The sequence below is a fragment of the Rhea pennata genome, chromosome 1 (genome assembly GCF_028389875.1).
Source record: "Rhea pennata isolate bPtePen1 chromosome 1, bPtePen1.pri, whole genome shotgun sequence".
NCBI classification, from domain to species: Eukaryota; Metazoa; Chordata; class Aves; order Rheiformes; family Rheidae; genus Rhea; species Rhea pennata.
In genome coordinates, this window is record NC_084663.1 from 43,272,352 (window position 1) to 43,292,736 (window position 20,385).

General features: G+C 36.1%; 1 protein-coding gene across 2 annotated transcripts in view; it reads left to right on the top strand.

The window, feature by feature from the left end:
- The window catches only part of SYT1 (synaptotagmin 1), a 345,804-nt gene that overhangs the window by 63,016 nt on the left and 262,403 nt on the right, over nucleotides 1-20,385 (top strand). For both annotated transcript variants that reach the window (XM_062568014.1, XM_062568022.1), the window contains exon 2: nucleotides 15,225-15,339. The gene's annotated coding sequence lies outside the window, so the exon portion shown is untranslated. The remainder of the gene's footprint in view (nucleotides 1-15,224; nucleotides 15,340-20,385) is intronic.

The following is a 20,385-nucleotide window of genomic DNA, read 5'->3' on the forward strand; positions in this document are numbered from 1 at the left end:
TACGCAAATAAAAGAATATGTTTAAAACTTCGTGTTATCATTGATCTGTGTTAAAATAAGGTGTTAGCTTCTGTTTTTTTGGTGGATAGGTCAAATTAGTGTTCAGATTAAGTGGGTTTTTTTAGAAGACAGAGAGGAGGAAATGGAAAATGCTGATCACATGGTAGCTTGTTCGCCAAAGACAGGTTGAATGTGAAATCTCTCAGAATAAACAAAGCACTTTGGAGTCAGAAGTTTTAAGTTGAATACAGAGAGCAGAAATTAATGTAGGAAGTGAAGAAATAAAAATACAGAGGCAATGAGCAAGTCTGTTGCTAGGTAGGCATGGAGAGTAAGGAGGAAGTGAGGACTAGGCAGATCAGGGGGTTTAGGTGCTTCAGTGGAGTAGAAATGGGTGCTCTGCTATGGGTAGAATGAGGACTGAAGGTTCTCAGTTCACATACAAGAATGTGAGAAAAACAAGAGCAGCAAGATTTTGAACCTGGAAGAGGAAGATGGATGTTCTTCAGAGGCAACCACAGATTCACAGATACAGGGTAATAGAAAACTAATATGAATTAATACAGTCTACTAATACATTGTAATAATTTGTTCAGCTCAGAGGAAAAAATGACTGTGTATGATTATAGCCTAGTTTGGGTTAAGTAAAAAAGGTTAAAATGGGAAAAAAAGTGAGAGGTCAAAGCTTAATTTGCATTTAGTTTTTTCTTTCTGTTTACACACCAAAAGCATTAGGGAAAGTTCTACTAACTTTCTTGACCTTATTTGTCTGGATGATACAATTATTAGTGGGGGTCTTTTTTGCCTTTTGGAAGGAGTACAGTATTTTTCAAGCTTATGAATAATTCGAGTGCACCATAATGTGTTGCATTAAAAGCACACTAAGTTTTCTCTTACTTGCCAGATGCTGTGTCACTAATGTAATTTAGTTTGCCATTTCAAAAAGCTAGTTTAATTGCTGATAGAATTCACTACTAAGAAAAATCATGTTCCTTTTGCTTGTTATTCATTAGTAGTATATTCAGTATATTCATTTAGTAGTACACAGCAAAGCCTTGAACTGTATATCTCAAGAGATCATAGGGTTTCTTTAGAGCTTTTTTTTCCAATTTCTTTTTTGAGCTGTGGACGACGACTTTTCTGATAATTTTTACTTGTATATATAGCAGCATTGCCTTGATTTGTTTGCATCCTGGTGTCTGAATTAACAGTTTCCATAACAGCATTATCTTGTTATATATACATAACAATATAATTCTGGGGCATAACGTTGATCAGTCATATCTGCAGGGACAGGAAGGGGATCATGAAAGTTTCGTGAGTTGCTCGGGTTGCTGAGGGTGCGTGTGTGTGTGTGTTTGCCAGATTTTTAAAGCAGAAGCTTCCTCTTGTGTTCCTGGGAGTACCTGGTGAAGGCCATACTCACCTGTGCTGTGGGACCGCTGCAGCACCTGGTCGAGAAACACACAGGTATTGCGTGGGGTGCTGAGTGTACATAATGGCAAAGATCCAAGCAATGTAGGAGCCCCAGTTACTACAAGAGAGAGCAGATAGCTGTCTCAGCCGAAAGAGGTACAAATCCCCAGAAAAAATGATTTTAGAGAATACTTAACTTTTACGTTAGCTTTGATCACAGCTCAAGTTAATAGCCCATTTCTGTAGCCTTTGTACTGAACAGGGTTTAGTCAGGTTAGTAGTACTACTGACTACTTAGAAGTACTATTTGCAGAGACTACAAGTTCTGGCTTTGAAATTAGAGTCAGGAGACACTGTTTTGCTTTTTAATGGCTTTTAATTTTAAAGACCTCTGCACCATAACAAGGACTCAGGAAGTGCAGCGCTCTTCCTTGCAAACATTGTTTTGTTCTTCCTCAGAAATTTCATTCTCAAGAAAAAAAGTCAAGTGAAGACTTACATCACTTACACATCTAGTGATACAACCCCTGTTGTTAGAGAACTTTTGGTATTGTTTTATTAGGTGACTGTCTTTGCAATGAGAGCTATTGGGTGCTTTGCTGATTTTAAGTATTTAAAGAATCCTTCCAAGGGTTAGTTAAGCTATGTGGGGGGAAAAAAATCCCTTGCACAGCAAAGAAGTTTCCAAAAGAATAATAGCAACCAGTGATGAACCCCTTTCAGGTTAGCAGAAAGGCTTATAGCAATATGGGATGTGTATGCAAATCTGTCCTCTTATAAATCACTGGAGATACTGGATATAGGTGAAAGTGATGAAGATGCTCAGCTAGCTTTTCAGTTGCATCACCAGTTAAATCAGTGTTAAGGAATTACTAAAGAGGTTTAAGTGATTTAAGGAATAGGGTGAAAGTACCCTCTTGTCTCAATGGTGTACCAGTTTAGTGTTTAATATTGGGAATGGTTGTAAAGAAATATGATCTAATGAAATAAATCCTCCTCACTCAACTGTAACAATGTAATTAAAAGAAAACAAGATCTGTTGTTAAAAGATAGTGTGATAGCAGGCTTTGTTGTATTGTTTTTTGGTAAAGAAAATATAGATGGAGACTCAGTTTTCTTATTTGTGGCTGAAAAGTATTGAATTTTCTTAACCAGTCATTTTGCTCTTTGCTTCCACCCATCTATATATTTGACTTTTAAAATTGAAATCTATTTTTGCTAATAATTGGGTCATTATTAATTACTATTTGCAGTTTGTTATTATGAGTAAAGCTTACTCTAGTTTCAGTCACAGCTCTACTTTATAAAAACCTCCAATATTACATGCTGCAAGCTGCTTTTGTGGCAGCACATTGCCCTCCTTTCCAGTGTAGTTCATTGTACATCTGTGTTCTCCACCACTTAAACAATGGTGGAACATTATCTCCTGACATACTCAATTCTCATAATATTGTTTCTCAGCGTGTGTTTCAAAGAATACACAAACCCGTGTATAGAAAATCATGGATATAAATATATCCAGGACAACTGAATGGATCTTAAATGAGTAATTCTTGTTTTCATGAGTTAAAAGGTATATATTAGACTAGCCATAATAGAAGGGATCAGTATGTTCAAATTTGATAGATTTAACAATAAGTCAATGTGACATTGTGACTAGCTAATACAGCAGTATTGTTTGGTTTGTTTTTATTCCTCCTTGATAATTGCTGTGGTGAGATGATCTCTTTATTTCCTGGCATTCTGTAGGATCACACCTGATGGCTCACTCACTGCAGTCCTACAGGATCTTGATGCTCCATTTCTGTTTGAATACTATTGTAGGCCATAATTAATCAACTGTGATCTTGCAAAACGTGAAGCATTTCTATGACGCTTGTTACTGACTTCTAAATTCTCCACAAGAGACAGCCTGAAATAGAAGCAGAACTTGGCCTTGCGTCTGTTTGTTCTAGACCAGTGCTATTTGATGTGCTAGAATGCGTGCCTTGAGATAGCCTCTGAGGTAGGTTGCTCAGATGTCTCATTTGACCTGTAGCTTGAATATGATTTTGAATGCTCCTACAATATGTAGAAAGAAATGATAGCAAAAGCAATGTTTGGTAGCGTAAAACAAAAATATTCATTACTCACTTCCCCTAATTTCTTCCAAAAGCAGAATTACAATCTATCAATATTATTTCTTAAAATACTGTTTTGTGGTATTAAGTAAGAAAAGCCTTGTGTGTTTATAGAGGAACTCTTGTTCTGCTTCTTTTTCATATATAATAAAATCTTCTTAAGCTTCTCCCAGTTTTAAGAACTAAATGAGTACTTTTTCTTCTTGGCCATCCTTATGTTTTTGTCTTTACATCTGCTGTACCTTTAGTTGGATAACAGTACGTAGCTTATCATCTCTGTTGTAATGTTCTTACTAAACTGTCATTGCTTAGTAGGAATTACAGTAGATTTTCCAATAACAATAGGAGTTCTGAGTACATGTGGCAATTCCTGGAAGTAACCAAGTACTATGTGCTGATTCTTCAGTGACAATATGACAGATAATGAACTTTTAACATGTTTGAACTCTTTGTTTTATTGTTATCTTTTTTTTCTCTTTTGTCTCGATGTTTGCAGCACACTGGGGCTCTGATTTTAGCGATCTAGGATCCCGTAAAAAACTCTCAATATGAAATAACAGTTTTTCCCCTCTCCACCTACTCTAATAAATCAGTCCACCAACAATTAGAAAAAAGATTAAAGAAAATTCATTTAGTACTTAGCTCCTTAAATGAACATGTAAAACCAGGTTGTTACCAAGTTCCTGACTGGCATTTTATGTCGAAAGTGACATAAATCTACAATACCGTGACTACAGAAAATGATCCTCAACACAATTCCAAAATCTAGGCTGAAAACTGAAATAACATAAAGATGAGGGGAAAGCTTAATATCATAGATATTATATAGTAATATATATCATATAAAAATAGTAAACTAAGGCTTTATATATGCAATGAGGAATAATCTTGCAATCGCAGAACCTGGAGACGAGGTTGATTCTATTACCCAAGAGTTTAATTTTTAAAATATAGAGCTCATAGGGCAGATTTTTTGTGCCCTGGTTTTAAGAGTTGCTACATTGCTTTAATTGTTCTACTCTGATGGTTTCCTTTGGGAAAAGCAATATCTAATTAACATAGAACATTCTTAAAATATATTTTGAGGTGACCAAAGTTGAAGAGAGGAATGCAGTAGGTTTTACAAAAGTGACTAAACATTGTAGTTGCCTAACTCTCATGAAAGTCCATGGAAATAAGGTGCTTACTCATTTAGACACTTTTGTAAACCCTTTTAGGTGCTTGTATGCATCTTTAGGCATCTAAATACCTCATCCTTTTGTCTAAACAGAAGACTACATGTACTGAGAGTACCAATAGCATTTACACTGGTCAAAATCAGGTATGATCTGGCTGAGCTGTGTCTGCAGTTACTGTAGTTGTAATCTATTTAGTTGCCAGTTGAGCAAAAAATAGCTAAAAAAGATTACATTTCAGGAGGACTAATAAATTTATTTTGAAAATAGGTAGACAAAAACTAAAATTACTTCAATATGACACAAAGCAATTAGAGGTTTGATAAATCTGGATTAGATTAGTCTTTAATAAAGCTGATATTAAATCCTTGGCCAAAAACTAGTAATTGGAATCACATAATACATAGCTCTTTAGTTTGGCATCAGTCTCATAATACAATGAAACTTATCATTTGTAAGCTTGTCTAGTTTGTAGAAAACGACTGAGAACAATTTGATCCATCTTGGTAGATCAAGCAATACAATGCAGGTGGTTTAAAAACAAAACGTTTAATCAGGCAAAGTTAAACTACCTGATGATTCATCATCCCGTCTTTGCACACTGTTAATTGTGGCTTTCTGAGCCATCATTTATAGAATATCTGAATAGCCCGGACAGCCTATGCAACTGCCAACAAGGCTGTTGTGTTATGAATTGCTACTCCAGTTTGTTTCAGTTCAGTATAGACCGACAAAATTGCAGTGAGTCAACCTTCTGTTTTCTTGAGTGCAATGCAATATAACATTTATACTGGAGATTAAGTTTTGACTCCTGTAATATTTGGCCACATTATAATACTCCTGGACTAAACTTTGAAAAGGGATAAAAATCAGAGCTGTTTATTTCATTATCTTTACACTTCCTTTTATATGTGTGTATTCACAGACTTTAGAAGTTGTGTTTATATCATTAAAGACGGCTATTCAGCTGTAATATGCATGAGCTCTATTGAAGCACAGATTGCTTTGAAAGGGCAACAGAGGGCATGACAGATAAGTTCCTGGATGGGTTGGGGTGTACTTGTAGTTTTAAGAGAAATGAAAGAAATGTACGGAATAGAAGGACACTGAGAGATGTTAAGTACACAAAGAATGAGATTTTCAAGGACTGGACAAGGTTTGGCAGGATACAAATTACGGGGAAGAAAATGGAGAAAGTAGAAAAAACAGAAGAGGTGATACAGTTATGGACACGAGGTATTTGTGATGTTTGTAACATACAAGTTGGAGCTGAGACAGTTAAGTATTTTTCCTTGCACTGAAATTAGGAAAGTGAAATGATAAGAAGACAGAAATGACTGGAAGAAATGGAAGTGGCATCTGGTTTGATAACAGTGATCTCAAAAACTACAGCTAGACCTCATGAGTAGAGCTTTCTGAGATCCTGGTTGCCTCGTTTGTCAGTGTGCCTGGAAACCATGGTGGAAAGAACAGGAGAAAACAAATGGGTAGAGATCATTACATGCAATTAGATGTCATGCTGACATGATCTGAAATGTAAGAGTGATGAATACCTGAAGGTTGACAATCCTTCTGAATCCCTCTGTTTAGAGATAGCCAAAAAGCTAACAACTAGAAGTGTAGTAGCAGTGTTAGCTTATCTGCAATTAAAATAAAAACATTAGATTAAAAATTTGAAAACAAAACAGGAAAAAGGATGCAAGTGTTGCCTGATGTCCTGATTATGTCCGTGGTCATTTGCTTATTTAAAGGTTTTATAGAACTGTGTTATTACTTCTCTGATCAAATCTTTTGTATTGCTTAGCATTCTGTTGGAGGCTCTCAGAAGGCATCTCATGTTACTACACATATGTTACTTCACAGTTTTTAAGACTGATCTCTAATACTAACAAAAACTCAGAAAATTCTTAGTAAGCTAAGTAGACTTGTTATGTATTTAGTATATTTCTTATGTATTTGTAATGGACTTTTGTGGGTGATACACTTGAGGTAATGAAAGGCTTATGGAAGCATTGGTCATGGCATTTTGCTCATTACATAGAGACTATATCAATGCGTATGAACTTATTTTTGGTGCTCAGAATGCATCATGCAATAATAAAATTATGTCTGCTTATTTTCTTCGCTTTCTACTTTGAGGCTGGAGACAAATAAAAGCATTAATCTGCAATTAGATCATGTTGTCTTTCAGAATGTCTAGTTAAGGCGAGAACTAAAGGACAGAAATGCTGCATTTCATCTACACGCATGCAGAAGCAGTATATACTGTATTCCCCCCCTATTCAGTGTTCAAGTGTTAGATTTCCTCATGCTTAAGAAAGTAGTACTTCAGAGGCAAATCAAAGTCATTAGAAATGTTATCTTTACCACATCTTGGCTAGTATAGAACTACAGAGTGGGCATTAACACATTAATTACATTAATATTATGTGTTCAAGGTATTAATAAAAGCAGAATATCCAAAATAATGTGTGGGTCTTGTACTTTTTCCTCTGCCAAGGCAGCACTAACTGTACAGTACATTTGTTTGTCTGAAGTAATTTAAGAATCTCATATAGTGATGTAATTTATATCATTGCTGTTGAGAAGTTGGTTTCAATATTGTAAATAGGCTCTGATGTTCCCCTGTTTTCCCATTTCCAAATAATAAGAGCAACTATAAAAACTGGTTGTCCAACCTGTGTTGACTCATTGGGCCATAGGAACTCCAAGTACTCCCCTTGTAAACAGCTCTCCAATTTACCGTACTTAGACTGCTTTATGGGCTCACCTATATCGTTGCTTGAGTTTAGAGCTTTAACGTATATATTGACAGGCAAGCTTCTTGGATACTGGATGGAAAAGACATGATGATGAACTATTCTTTCGTTTTTAATATGAACACCAATTTTCAAGGGAGCTAATTAAAATCTTTATCTGATCTCTAGCTGTGAGAGAGCTCTGCCTGGATACACGTGATAAGTTCTTGCCTTCTGGGATTTATAATTTGATTGTATATTTTTTTGGTTTCGTGGCTACAGTATTTTTTTATGATCATAAGTCTTTGCCAGAGGAAATAGCAACCTTCCTTTTAAATGTTGCAGTTAGGAAACAACACTTCACAAGCAGATTTTTCTTTTCTTTGTGTGTGTGTGAGAAGAATGTGAAACTCAGTCAAAGCTGTTTGTAGGGAGAATACTTCTTTCCAACCTCATTACGTAATAAGCTACTGTTTTGAACAGAAGCCAACCTGAGATAATGTACAATATCTTGATAATCTGTAAGCTCTCATTGCCAAAGCCTTGTGAAATTTGTTTTATCGTTATAAAAGGACACACAGCATTTTCTAGAGTAGCACACTGTACATCAGCTGGATGTCAACAAACAACATTAAACTCTTAATTTGGCTTTACGAGTTATCAGCTGGTCACATCAGTTGACTTTATTATTTGCTAATTGAGCACATGCAGAGAGCAGGAAGACAGAACCTCAGAAACCTTCCCTGTCAATGGTAGTTTTATGTGTTTGGGGTGTTTTCACTTGTAGCATTAAAAAAAATCCAGCAAGTTTAGTTTCCATCTGCACTGAGGTCTTATACCATCAGATTGATCTTGTGTTTTGATGTCTTTCATAAATTGAAGGTCACGCTCATAGTTTAATCTTGAAATTGTTCCACAGTTGCAAGTAAATGAGTTGATCAGTATGGAATAGGCTTGGTAAGAGGGGTCAGAATAAAGGTTTGAGGATAGGACTTGGCACAGTATAAAGAAATCATAAAATTGATGTGTTCACTCTGTAGTGGACGCTTGATTCTTACTTTTCATTGTATGTTTCAGCATTCATGTGGAGAAAAAAAGTTTTGGGAATATCAAAACAAGATGTCTGTCATACAGTCTACTTCGGCTATAGTAGAAATGAATGTTCATAATCTGAGATGTAGTTAAAGCCAAAAAATGATACAAAATGATACAAAGAAAAGTGGAGTTTGGAGGAGTAATTGTTATGTAGAATTTTTCACAAAGGCTGGTAGCACAGAGTAGTATTTAAAATACTTATTTTGGCTCCTGTTGGTTAAATGACAACATCCCAGTGATATATTAGGTGGTGCAGACTGATGTGTGTATTTGCATATATTTATTGCCTAGTTGCTTTTGAGAAAGAAGCAGGGAAAAGGACCAAAATTTCCTTCTTTACAATCGCATGATTTAAATAAAAAACAAGAGTTTAAGTTCAAATTCTCATGGGGAAAAATATTGCAAGGAGAAAGTAAAAAAAAAAAAAATCCTGCTGAGACCAGGGAGACTGGAAAACACATAAGGGCTTGAATAGTGGTACGTGAAGACAGGCACGTTTTCTTGAAGGGTGACAACAGAAAGTTGTTGGCCATATGTCTTCCAGGTTGGGTTTATTATAAGTCTCTAATTACGCGCTACCATATGGATACCTAGTACATGTATAAAAGAAGAACAAGTTTGTCTCCGTTGTAGTTACTAGATGAGACTGTTACAACTCTTTGTGTTCACCTGGCTGTGCTGCAGTCAGTTTATGCGCTGCATTCATTTTACCAGGCAAGATGAAATGGAGTTCCTCCTAGTTTTTAGGCCATCCTATTGGAGTCTATATTTACACTTTTCTGCCTTGTATAAATATATGCTATGTTAGCATATAAAATTTATTTGAAATTTACAATTTTTCTTACCTTTTTCCTATACTATTTTGAGGAGCAAGAAGAGTGGGCATGTTGCAATGACAATCTTGCAGAGTTTAATCCCAGATTGCTTATAGAACAACTGTTTGGAAAGTTTGGCTACATTTCCCTTCCAGGATAGCTGTGAAACTTTCTCATATGCTTTTTGAATCACGTATTTTCTATATGACTGAGAGCTAGCACTCTAGCTGTGGTTGCACTGCTAGCTAGAATGATTGTCACAAACATACCAAGCATAAGCCATACACATTTGTTCAGTAGAAATGGGCTTACATGCAATACAGTGCAGATCAGCAGATCAGCGGGTGATGCAGATGCGTCATACAGCATTTTTCCCTAATCTCTGGAATACGTAGGCATCTCTTTCCTTGCCTTTACTCGGGCAAAAATGTAGGGCAAACTCTTATTAAAACACAGTAATGGTCCCATGAATTCAGACCAGGGATTCTTATAATCTGAGATCTGCATAGTTCAGCATTCTGCCTGCAGCAAGCCATAGCAGATTTTCAGAGAAGAGGAACAGGATGATAATGTGTTACACAGCTCTCACAGAAAATTCTCTCAGTGTCTGACTATTCCCAGTTCCAGGGATTTCCTGATTTCTGATGTGGTTTCTCTAACTCTCAATTAATCTCTCTTCCAGGTACTTGTTCAATTTCCCCTTGAAACTTTTTAAAACATTTTTGCATCCCAGACATCTTTCTGGGATCGTAGATCATCCACACACTGAACAAAGTACCACCTTCTTTTGTTTGTTTTGAATTTTGTTGCTACTCAATTCCTTTATGATTGCTGGCTTTTCTCCGTATACAGTTACAATGCAATCTATAGATATACAATACATTTTACTTAACTGTGCAGTAGAAGTATAGTTTAGGCCCTCGATTTCAATACAAATTATTCTAGAAAATCACTGAAACTCAGCTTTACAGTTGAATTTATTTACAAACAGCATTACAGTAGGACATTATCATTTTTACAGCAGTAATGAGATAGAAATTACCAGTTGATACTTTCCCTTGCAATACTGTATTGGATGCCTGGTCTGTCGATATATTATACAATATCCCAGACCTGTGGTTGGTAGAGATGGTTACCAGAATGTTTGCACACTCCATTTGACCAACAATAAAATGAACTGAGATTTTAAAACGTACATCTTTATTAGTGCTGTATAGGTATTCACATTTAAAACTAGTTATGCTAAAAAGCTGCAAGGAAAGAGACATAAGGTGGAATTTGCCAATAGGTTTGATACCTGCCAAGGTGTAAAATTGAAGAGAAGGGAGGACCGGATACAAATAATATGGACTAGAATGATATATGTGTGTTGCAGTTCTCATTTAAGGTCATTCATCATGTAACAAAGACTTTATTTTATAACACTTCTTGAATTGAGGCTTAAAAACTTCAGTAATGTCATTAAGAATCATTTGCAGTAAAACAGAGATCGTCCAAATCTCTGTGTGTGTCATGTGATGAATTTAGGTCAAGACTGACTGAAGGATCTTGCTGACTGAAGATGCCAGGTTTTTAGAGACTCTTGTCCATGTTGCAGAGCAGAATTAAGTTTTAGCTTGCCTCAGTCTCTGAAAGAAGTATTTTTTGCTACAGGAGTTATAATTACCATCTGGAGTCATTGGAAAAATAGTGAAGAAATATCATTACAGTCTTTCAGAATTAAAAGATCTTTGGGGTTTTTGCTCCTGAGCAGTGATGCTCCATGAAATTATGATTCTAAAATTTTTAAACTTTACAAAGGGAAAGCAATGCACATGATGTAGAGATACATTTTGACAATTAGCTATAGAGAGCAAAGAGCCTGAATCTTTACTCTGTGCCACCAGATTGCCTCTGTGCCAGCAAATTGCACTGTGAGTCCTAACTAATTGGAGTTTGTAGTTGTCAGATATGTGATAGGTGGGCCACAGTTGCATCATTAGCACCAACAGTGGAACAGAATATTATACTTACCAAAGTAAAATAAAATAACAAAGTATTCTTCTGAATATTGTATAAGATTACTTCGTTGACATCTTTATGTAGCTGATCATAGGTAGCATCTTTGTTCTCTTTTCAAAAACACCCAATAAAGTTTCCTAGTGCAGAAAAATCTCAGCTGTTCAGAAAATACGCACCTGAAAGCATTTTATTACAATCATTTGTGATGGAGAAGACAGAAGGAAAACATCATAAATTTATTCAGATTAATACTTTTACTTCCTACATCTGCTTATTCTACTCTTTATAACAGAGTGCAGGCATGCTCAAAAGTTTGCAGATGTCAATAGCCAGCGTTGTTACGGATTGCTTGCAAAGCAGAATTATACCCTCCTGCCAAGGAATACCTCTCAAGGAGAAGCTACCTCATAATTTAGCTCGAATTCTAGAAATGAGCACTTACTCTTTTCCATGGATTTTTTTTTTCCTGTACAGCAAGGAAAGCAAACTGATTTTATCTTAATTTTTCTGTGTTTCTGGTACTATCCTTCATAAGCTGATCACTGATCTTTCTTGTTAAAAAAGTCTTTTCCTGTTGTTTTCTGATAATTACTGCCATCATTCTTTCAGGTTTTTTTTCCCCCCAAATGTTTATACTACTGGGAGAGTCTCTGAGAAGCAGACCCTTGATGAAGCAAGACTAGTTCATAAAAGTATGCCACTAGCATAAGTGTCTTTTTATGCAATTTAAAAAACAAGACCCAAAATACAGAAGGAAACTCCTTCCCACCCTGCGCCTGCATTTTGTTTGCTTTTTGCATCTCTATGAAAGACAAATGAAGGTTTTCCACAGAGACTGTTAATATTCTGGCACAGCTCTCATTTGTGATACACAGATCATCAAAGTGCTGACAGATGCAGTATTATACAGAAATGCAAAGATTATATTTGTGTTTCTGTATGTATTCTGCAAAAAATCCCCCAAACATTCAGCTCCTTCCTTGCTACACTGTTCCAGAATGTTCAACCCATCTGCTTGGTTTTCCTGCTGCATTTTGTCTCATTAGTCATGTTCACATGTATTTCAGGCTGCTTAATTTCATTACGCAAAGTATTATGCGCTGTTCATCCAATAAGTGACAGAGGTTCATTCTGCTACCCAAGGGACTTGTAGAGAGAAGTTTTAAATTTCTAAGAAAACCTGAAAATTCTTGTTGAAACATGGCTCACGTTTCACAGTTACCTCTGTTAACATACTAGAACTTACTTATTGAGCATTCATCTCTTCCTGACTCGCAAAGGCTAACTGCCCTAGAAATAGTTGCTTCTAACCAGGAATTTTGTACCCAGTTAAGATTCCTACACAAAAGTAAGTGTCATCTTTGAAAGCTTTTTTTCAAGTGGAGCTAGTGTTCCTAATAGTGCCTTCTGCGAGGGAGGCGCCAAAGCTGAAGAGCGTGCCTCTGGCCGTTCCTCTGAATAGCCACGCAGAATGAGCGAAACTGTAGAGCCTTTTAGAAGGCACCAGAGTTCAGAGAGGCAAAAGAGTTTGGTTATGAAAATGCAAAATCTTCATTAGCAGTCATCGTTAAACGCGCTCGAGCTTCTCTCAGCTCCTGCTGCTGGCTGTAGCAGGCACACAGCATTGCTGCAGAGTGACCGCACATACTCGTGTCCCTCGGCCAAAACACAGAGCCACAGTTTCCACTGAAGGCTCCTGATGACTGTTTCGGGAAGGAACCAGCCCCAGCTGGGCTCACTTGTGCCTGCTGGCACCCAGCTAGTACCCAAGTGGAGAAAAGAGTGCCAGTAAGGGAGAAAAACTGTCAGGGTTGAACTGGTGGGGGTATGACCAAGGCTTAATGGGCAAAAGCAATAGGTTGAGAGGTGGCCTGGGGAATGGACACTGATGGGACGGAACATAAAATTTGCACAAGGAGTGGAAAACTGGGACTGGCCACACAAAAAGATTGAGAATTGTCAGGGAGCTCTAGGGATGACAGATTAATTAAGGAATTGGACGCAAGGATGGCAGACTTAGAGCTGCTGACATACTTCCATTAGCATCAGCAAGTAATCCTAGCAGAATAGAACTGAGATTGCTTGAGAAATGAGCCAGGAAGGTAGGAAAATGGAATTCAGTGGGTCCTGTGCTTCAGTATATAGGAACATACCGGATATGCTAAGTGCTCTGAAGAAGAAAAGTAAAAATCAGTATCCAAGTATCTCAATATTTGGTGTCAAATATTAGCATTTTAGTGTCAGAGGGACCCTTTAATTTCCTTAAAAAAAAAAAAAAACTCGGCACGAGATAAGCATGGCTTACAAAAATATCTGACTCATAGTTAGAGATTGTTATAAAACCTCAGAAAGAAGTTGAATTAAACTTTGAGCACTTGGCATTGCAACAGTGTTCTTTTATTGATGTTGTGTTTGCATCTAATGAGTTTAATTTTACTTGCTTGTTTTGATAAATATTCTATCCAGACAGTCACAAAGTATAAATTAATTGTTGACTGTGAAAACTGAAACATTTTAAAACAACTTTTCCAGATATTTATTTCATTAAGGCCTTAGCTCCTGGAGTCATTTGGAGGATCTGGCCTTTCTTTTTTGAAGGAAAAGGCACACTGTGGGGTGGCATAAGTTCTTGTTGCCCAACAACTTTGGTGACTGTAAATTCAAAGCAGTTCCATTTTTGATACAGGCCTTACTCCTTAAAAAACAGAAGGCATATTAAAAATATCTACATTTTTATGAAATATCATTGTTTTTACTGATTTAGTTAACAATATTGATTTGTTAGTACTTAAATAATGAAAAAGTTTCAGAGTACTCAAAATACTTTTTAATGAACTTTGAATTATGCAATGCTTTTATTGTTTAAAAGAATCTTAATTTCTAAGAATGTTTACTGTCACAACTATTACGAAGACCTTCAAAAAAATGGAAAATTGTTTCCCTTTCATACTAAGGAAAATAGTCAAAATGAGACTGACAGCTTTTTATGTTTTTGTGGTGCATGATTAAGGTATTGGGCAAGGATTCAAGACCAAGAAGGTTCCTGAAACCAGACTCCCTATATGACCTTCAGCATATTGTTTAATTTTATGTAGCTCAGCTTCCATCTGTAGAATAAATATGTTGATATAGCTTTACTCCTATCCTTTGCCTGCCTCAGGGATTTAAATTATAAAAATCTTAAAGATCTATAACAGCCTTGTTCAAACAGCTTCTAGCACAGTAAGCAGTCAGTCTTTCCTGAGCTTCTAGCTAAATGAATTCTCAATTTATCAGAATAGGAGACTCTCTAGAAGGAAAACAGAAGTGAGGAGAAAAAAAGAATTTAAGGTATAGGTTGAATAGTTTTACGAAATTGCTCGAGTCTAAAGATTGAACTTACTCATCTCACTTTGCCCCCTAATGCAAACTATTTTGAACTTGCCTGGCTGTGTATAGAAGGGAAAAAAATGTTTATATGAGCTTAGGACTTTTTGACATCAGATGAATTCACTGAGTGTGCTAGCTTATGGAACCTTGTGGGATACAGCAAAAGAAAAAATAGGTCCTGTATCAGATCTCTAAAATTTACCATACTTAACTCATTGATAAAATCTGCAGAAATACATATTATTGGTGCACACTAAGAAAGCTATCCAAATGAATCAATACTGAAGAAAATTTGTTAATGCATTTTTTTCTGTGTGTCTTAATAACCTGAATCATTGTCATGATAATCAATTTCTGATGATCAATAGCTGAAAGGCAATGAAAAAGCCAAGTATAATTAAAGGAGTTCTTAAACAGCAGTTGTTTGGGCAAAGATAGAAAATACAGCTGCATAGGTAAAAACAAGTGTTTACATGGAATGTCTTTCTCTTAAAGGGAAAAAAGAAAAGGGATTTTTTCTGAGCTGTGAAGAAACTAGAAACTGACTGATAGAACCTTCTTTCAAGATTTCGCTGTGAAAAGAGAACTGCATTGATGCCAATCATATAAGGTATTTTAAATAAACATGGATTCTCTTACCTTCTGTACTCTGTTAAATGCTGTAGTGCTTGGTGCTTTCCTAGAAATAAAATGGAGGTAGTAAATAATTTAAAGAAATAGCTTTTTCTGATGTAAAGTGTATTGAATTAGTGAAGTATAATTTTGTGGCAATACATCATATTCATACTGAAATGCAAGATGAAAAAATAGTTTATATGCATTTGCTGACTGTTCAGATAGTACTTTTATTCTTTGCCTTCTCTCACCATCAAGTTGCATTTCATCAAATCCCAAGCTGTCATGGTTCATTATCCATAGATGATCTTGAGCAGCCTTGCATCTTACAAAAATATGCTGTGGCATCTGCCTTTGTGCACAGCTATACAGATCACTTCTGAGTGTGTTTTGTGTTTGATTTATACATTCAGTAGTGTGTTTTTTAGCATGTGAATACCTTAAACAATGGGAGCTGCTTATATTACATTGTTGTGATCAGGTTGTAGCTGTGTCTGCCTTGCTTTTTACCGAACAAGTTCCATTTGAGCTTATTATTGCACAACTCAGTCTCCACCAGCCAGTCACATCGCTTCCTTGGTCTAAGACATTTTAAAAGCTCCCTGTGCTGATGATGTTGACAGCACACTGAAATTAGCAGCTATGATTATAACATCAGTCTTGCATTCTGGATCCTGTATTTTGACTTTTCTGATTTTAGGAGCCATAAATGAATTTTATATCGTTAATAATGATTGTATTAATAGAGAGCATACATAAACATGTTTGCTAATAACATCTTTATTTCCTGTAAGGTAATTATACTGATAATAAAGTGTTATTCTTTTTAGAAAGACAATTAGTAAAAATAAGCTGTACTCTTAGATATTAGTAAATGAAAGCCCTTTCAGCCCTTTAATTTACAACTCTGTAGAACTGGTGTTGCAAGGGGAAAGGAAGATATTTTTAGAACTTTTCTAAGGTTGTTTCACTCCTTTACTCGTGGTATGGCACTTGGAAATTAATTTATTATACTGCTACTGTTACTGCTTTATCTGAAAATACTTGCTTCAACATCAACAATGAAAATTTATTACTAGCCTTTTTAGCTTTGTTTCAGTATGTCTTGCATTGGTAATTATTTGAAATTAATTAAAGAAGCTGGCTTTAGGAAACTGCATTGATACTTTTCTTAATATGTTAAATCTAAATAGCATTACTTGTTAGAGCCTGAATAGCCTGGCATCACCCAGTCACTTCGATGTCTCCTCCAGGGATGAGGAGAATAAGAGAAACAATCTTATTCTGTTAAGATTACTTATAATTGCCAGACTTGATGCAATTTCAGTGAAACATTACATTACGCTAAAACCGCTCCTTTTAACAAATGAAAACTGTTCCTGTATAGTCTGAAGATACCGGACTTCAGTTGTTCATCACATGTTTCCATACCAGTTAATTGTTTACACTACAAGGGCTTCAGGCCTTCATTGAGGTTAGAGCTTTTTATGCTTTTTCTGTTTGTTTGTGTGGATGTTTCACAGAATGCTTGTGGAGATGGAGATCATTCACAGGTCAAATGAAAAGCAGCAATGTATAAAGACAATGAAACGTCAGGGCACTTCCCAATGAAAGTTCACAAAACAAGTGAAAAGGCACATGAAAATCCAAAGCAATGAGCCCTCAAAATAAACTGTCCCTCAGGAAAATAACTCACTTGGAAAGAACAATACTATCCTTTTGTGCTGTGGAGACTCTTGTGAGACTAACTCTCAATCTGTGGTTTTAGCAGTGGCTCTCAATTTGCCCAAAGCCTTCCTTTTATTTTCAGTACTAAAATGCAGTACAGCTCTGTGCTGAACATAGAAAGAGATTGAAAAAATATTTTATTTTCTAATTACGCTGCATTTGTCCCTGTTCCACCAAAACTTGAAAATTAGTTCTATTGAAGTCGTAGTGTGCTCATCAAAGTGATAAAATTAATTTTCATCTTTGTTCACTATCATGTGTGTTTCAGTTACAGACAGTTTCTTCTGAGAATATGAAATACTGTCTATGAGTATGTCTGGGAGTTAAGTGAATCACCAGTGTTTAAATCTGTTATCATAGATAACTTGGACTAATTTAAATAAAGGTGAATGTTCTGGGAATGTTTTGGGATCTGAATTCCATTTGAGCGGTGGCTTCAAGGACTTGCATGCACATTTGTCTCGTGCCCTGAGGTAGATTGCTACAAAACAGATTATCCACATATACCCATGAGCTACAATAAGGTTCATAGGAATGTGGAATAGAGTGAAGCTGCCTATAAGGTAAATATGAAGTGGAAAAGTAAAATCAAAGCAAAAATGGAATAAGAATGAATTCAGAAAATCTACACAGGGCACTTAGGAATGCAAGAAGATCTGGGGTTCTGCTGCAGACTGCTCTGTTCCAGGCAGTGCAGCAGTAAACTCCAGATACTTACCAGTTCTTAATCTGGCACTCCATTCATAGAATTTGTTTGGCAGTTCTCAGTATTGTTGGTGTCTGTGTAGCATGTTACCAGGTAGATTAAAAGGAGTGCTTTAATAAGCAGAGTCTTAAGTGTTTCATTCCATTAAGTGTTTTACAAGTAATTTTTCTTTAATATTATTTTTCATTTAGTAGTATTTATGATGTGCTGATTTTGGTGTTGATTTTTTGTCTTCTCCCACCTCCCTTTAAAAAAAAAATGTTATGCTAACATGGATGAAAACAGTTCTGTTATGGGAACTATTGCTTCCACAGCAGTTGCTTTGGACATTCTACAAATATGAAATGGTGCTCAGGTCTTCACTGAAAGAATCCCCACATAGCACAGAGGAAAGCTGTAAATGGTACAGGCCCAGAAAAAAGATGACGGATTTATGCAGTCAATATGCTATATTAAAAAGAAGACATCTTATAAGCCAGTGTCTGCTATCTGCCCAAAAGATAAATGTTTCCTATAAGTTCTTCAAGTTTGTTAAGAAAAAACACATTTTCCCAACGTATTCCAGGGTGGTTTTTTGTCTTTTCAATAACTTTATTATGTTTTTAAATTTTCTAGACAACAAAGTCTTGTATAGTGGAAAGATGCTTATTGTCATTGGACTGTTCAAGAATAGAGTGCTAAGGCAACAAAATTACAGGTGAATAATGTTGCTAGACTTTGAAGGCTTATCTTAAAAAGCAAAGTTTGGTGTAATGTAAGCCTATCTGAATAGATAAATGTTTGCCCGTTTTATTTTTATTTATTTATTTGATCTCCTGTTCTCCGAACTAGTACTTCTCTTCTTAAATCTTCCTCTGGGAGCCCGCACTCCAATGATAAATGAAAATCCCTAGGCTGTAGAGGGATACATCTTGCTTTCTGTAATCATTTCCATCTTAAAGGTAATCCATATAGCAACAGTGAAAATTGAATTTAACCTAGACCTGTGATGCCTGCAGCCATTAAAATTAAGGAGGACAGTAAATACAAAAAATACTTCAATTAATCTTTTGGAAATATTAAATAACACTTTTTACTACCTACTTAGCTGAAACTAATTTAAAGTATCCAATACTGGCAACATAGAGTGAAATGAGATTTCTGGGTTTCGTAATCAAAAATGAATCAGGCATACTGAAGGTTTTTTTGTGGGAAATTAAAAATTCACAGAAGTAATATAGTTAAATGCAGGTCTTACTCTCTCTTATAAGAAAGAGAATAAAATTGCTGGTGCAAAAAAGGTTTCTTTCTTCCCACAGTGCTACATTTATTGTGTTACAGTCTAAAACAGCAGCAATTATACATAAGCAGTTAAATAAAATGAGAACAATCAAACAGTCAGCTCACTGAGCCAGAGGTGGTACTTGGAGTCCCTGCTGCTTCTCCCAGTCAAGCTCAGCATCAGTGATGGTCAGGAAACAGACACTCATTTTCCTGCATATGTTTATGTCGTTGGGGGAACATGGCTTTTCTTTCCTTTTGGCATAGAAAAAAAGAAACTAAAAACACGTGGAAGAAATTAGCTTCACAGGGAATGTATACACATACAAACACCATGGAAAAGATTTGACCATATGTGGGAAGAATATTGTGATTTTTAACTAATGGGTAAAAGCCCAACCAACCTTCTATAGGATGAAGCCAAGAAGCTGGTAAGATTCAAAATAGATTGGAATTTATTTGGTAATGAAAATTATAACAGTAAATTCTAGCAAGAAGTTTAAAAAAGATAAAAAATCTTTATATTTAGGGCAAAGGATAGATTCTTACATGGAGCAGATTATGTTCCAGAGGTTGCAAGGTATCACACACTTTTTTTGAAGTAATTTCTGTTGTCTCTTGTCAGATAGAGGACAGGTAGACCATAAGTTTATTTTGGGTCGGCAAGTCTTTGGTGCTGTCACAGGTTTGATCAAGTGACGTACACACCAGCTTGCAACAAAAAACCCAACAGGATGTGTCTGACTATCTCTATACCTGAATAAATCAGGATAGACCATTGTAAGGAGCTGCAGTGTAGAGGAGGGGAGCAGATGTGGTGTAAGTCTGAAAAGTATTTAAGTTTCTTAGTTTCTGAGGTACCTTGGAATCATGAGCCTGAACCAGTGCAATGGTAGGGTTTCATGATAGCCTAAAACTGCAGTTTTGCTGAAAATGTTCTTATCCTCCTTCTTGTTGCAGCACTAAACATTAACGGATTTCCAACCAGATCAGCCTTATTACTGGCTCACAAGGAATTGTGCAGTGTGGGAAATAATGGCCTGTATCTCATCTCTTTTGGCAAAAGAAAAGCCTTAAATCAGTTTAAGCAGCTCATGAAACTCTACAACTCAACAGTTTTGAGCCTTCACTGAAGAAGGCTAGGGTGAATGGGCACTGACACCTTCATACACCATATGCAGCAAATACCATTCATCTCATTAACTAATGACAAGCATTTTTAGTATTATAATGAAGAATGAAGTTCCGCCACTCCCTATAATTGGACTACCCAAATTAGTAAGATCAGTTCCCAAATTCAGTCCCCAAGTTGTCCCTCAAACAGTTTAAACAGCCAATGAAAGTAAA